The following is a 3,280-nucleotide window of genomic DNA, read 5'->3' on the forward strand; positions in this document are numbered from 1 at the left end:
GGAGCAGAAGCGGAAGACTCAGATGAGAACAGCTCCGATGGATATTGTGGCTGTTATTATGCTAGTGATGAAGAAGGTGATGAGGATGAAGGTGGTGGCGCTGCGGTGGTGAGGAAGGTGACCCAACAGGTCACAGAGAAGATGAACATGGTAATTTCTCAGGTGGTGCCAATGATGCAGGGGATGATGGAAAAATTCGTCCAGTTGTCGTAGAGGATTTCCTGGGCAGAGAGTTTGTTGGGGAGGAGGATGCCTATCTTGCATACAAGGAGTTTGCTAGAATGAGGGGTTTTGGGGTCCACAAGGGCGATGTGGGGCGTATTAACGGGGTTTTGGTCAGGAGAGACTTTTTCTGCCACCGACAAGGGACAAGACATCCTAAGCACTATGACCATCCTGAGTGAGTTAGGGAGGAGAGGTTGGAGAGTCGAACCAACTGTTAGGCGAAGTTGAAGATTTACTATGATGTGCAACGCAGTGTGTGGAAGGTCAGGACCATCTTCGATTTACAAAGCGCAAGTTGATAGCACATGTTTTCCCACCTCCTGCCTAGCCATCGGAAGATGAGTAATGGTGACAAAGCGCAAGTTGATAGCACGAAGCAGTTTGGGATAACAACCTCGAAGATAATGGCTTACATGGCTGGTCAATCTGGAGGGTATGGAATGCTGCGATTTACAAAGTGTGATTTGTATAATTACGTTCACGGGCTAAGGCTGGCCCGAATTAGTAATGGCGATGTTGCAGCAACGATCAGTTACTTAGAGTGCAAGGCAAATGCCGACATGACAACGGTCGCACGTTACACGCAAACTGCCGATAATCGGCTGGGGAGCCTTTTATGGGTCGACGGTGAGATGATGTCGGACTATCAGTTATTTGGAGATGTTCTGGCTTTTGATTCGACGTATCGGTCTAATAAGTACAAGAAACCGCTTGTAGTGTTCTCCGGGTCAAATCACCACAAACAGACAACCATTTTTGGATTTGCGCTGCTGGAGGATGAGGAAGTTTGTAGTTATCGGTGGCTGCTATTAAATCTTGTTGACGTAATGGGAGAGAAGATGTTGTGTGTTGTTGTCACGGATAGGGACAAAGCGCTGCGCGCAGCCATTGCGGAGGTGTTCCCCGCAGCTAGGCACCAGTTGTGTGGGTGGCACTTGGAGAAAAACTGTGTTTAGAGGGTTAAGGATACCGAATTTTGGAAAGTCTTTAGGAAGGCTATCTATGCGAACTTCGAGGTGGAGGACTTTGAGGAGTATTGGAAGACGGCAGTGGAGTCACTTGGCCTACAAAATAATAGTTGGGTTCAAAGCACATACGAGGTCAAAGAAAGTTGGGCAACATCATATCTCCGGGGCATGTTCTGTGCGGGATACAGGACAACCTCAAGATGTGAGGGGATTAATGCATACATAAAGGGGTTCCTGAAATCCACTGATAGCATTTTGGAGCTGGTGCACAGCTTAGATCGTGTTGTAAAGGATTATCAAAACAACGAAGTCACGGCGTAGTTCTATTCTACGTACTATAGCCTCGTGTTAACTACCAGGCTTGACTCTATTGAGCTTTTTGCATCAAAACTGTACACACGGGTAGTTTTTAGAGAGGTGAAAAAACAAATTAAGGGTGTTGTGACCTTGCTGTTTCGTGGGAGAGTCAGCATAAGCACAGTAGCTGTCTACAAGTTTTCAAGAATGGGTGCTCATGGTAGGATACACAAGGTTTTGTTCGACCCCGATGACAAGAAAATTGAGTGCGACTGTTTGATGTGGAATAGCGAGGGTATTCCATGTAGTCACATATTCTGCATGATGAAATATGAGGGTTTGGAACAAATACCAGACAGTCTTATAATGAGAAGATGGTGCAAGGATGTAAAGGATTCTAGACGGATGCCGGTGACTACGAGACCTGGACATGAGGGTTGCATGCTTAAGTATGCCGCACTTTGTTCGGCCACAAGCTTGGTCACAAGACTTGGTTCGGAGGAGGGTGAAGACTTCGAATTCGGTAGGGAGAGCATCGCGAGTCTCATAGAAAAGCTACGTTACAGAGTTTATGAGAGGGCAGGCGGTCAGCCAGAGATGTCGGCGTAGTGCGCGATGAAGGACCCGGTTGTGGCAAGAACAAAAGGTTCCCCTTAGAGGACGAAGGAGTTCGACCTAAGTAGTCAACTTGGTGACAAACCCCAATTTGACGGTTTGTTTTGTATTGATTTTTGGGGATTTTATCACCTTTTACCCATATTTATTCAAGAAATAGCATGGTTTTGTATATTCTCCTTTAATTGTGCTTGAATGTGAAAACATGCTTTTTAGGACTCAAAATAGCTAAATTTAATTCACCTTGATTCTATTAGATGCCTTGATATGTTTGTTAAGTGATTTAAGGTTTAGGAGGCAAAGATTGGATCAAGGGAATGAAGAAAGAAAGCATGAAAAGTTGGAGAACTCATGAAGAAATGGAAGAACCGGAAAGCTGTCAAGCCGACCTCTTCGCACTTAATCGGCCATAACTTGAGCTACAGAGGTCCAAATGATGCGGTTCTAGTTGGGTTGGAAAGCTAACATCCGGGGCTTCGAAACGATATAAGATTTGCTATAGTTGAATCGCGCATGGTGACGCGTACGCGCATAGTACGCGCACGCGCCGTTGCTGCCACCTAGTTCACTTAAAGCAAAACGTGGCCAGCGAATTCTAAAGCCTTGTGGGCCCAATCCAACTCATTTCAGATGCTATTTAAGCCAAGGATTGAAGAGGGATCAATATACTTGTCATCATTAGTCATAGTTTAGCTTAGTTTTAGTAGTGAGAGTTAGTTTCTAGAGAGAGAAGCTCTTACTTCTCTCTAGAATTAGAATTAGGTTTAGTTTTTAGATCTAGGTTTTAATCTTTGCTTTCTTCCACTTCTATCTCTCAATTCTTTGTTGCTACATTCATCTTCTTCTATTCTTTTATTGTAATTTCCTTTATGTTGTTCTTATATTTTGTTGTAGATCTATTATTGTTCCTTCTACTTTCTTCCAATTCAATAAGAGGTAATTCATAATAATTGTTCTTCTTTGCTTTTCTATTGTTGATCTCTTGCCTTTGTAGTTGTAGATTCCTTTAGTTCTTGCAATTAATAATGTTTACTTCTATTGCACTCTATGTGTTTGTTGAAATGCCTCTTTTAGTTTTAGTGTAGATTTTGTTCCTCTTGGCCTAGGTAGAGTAATTAATGACACTTGAGTTATCTAATTCCTTTGTTGATTGATAATTGGAGAGATTGCTAATT

General features: G+C 43.3%; 1 pseudogene; it reads left to right on the forward strand.

The window, feature by feature from the left end:
- The first annotated feature begins 629 nt into the window (after positions 1-629).
- Positions 630-2,099, forward strand: LOC107626948 (protein FAR1-RELATED SEQUENCE 5-like; annotated as a pseudogene).
- Positions 2,100-3,280: the final 1,181 nt, after the last annotated feature.

Source organism: Arachis ipaensis, chromosome B2 (genome assembly GCF_059453495.1).
Source record: "Arachis ipaensis isolate K30076 ecotype BB chromosome B2, ASM5945349v1, whole genome shotgun sequence".
Taxonomy (NCBI): Eukaryota; Viridiplantae; Streptophyta; class Magnoliopsida; order Fabales; family Fabaceae; genus Arachis; species Arachis ipaensis.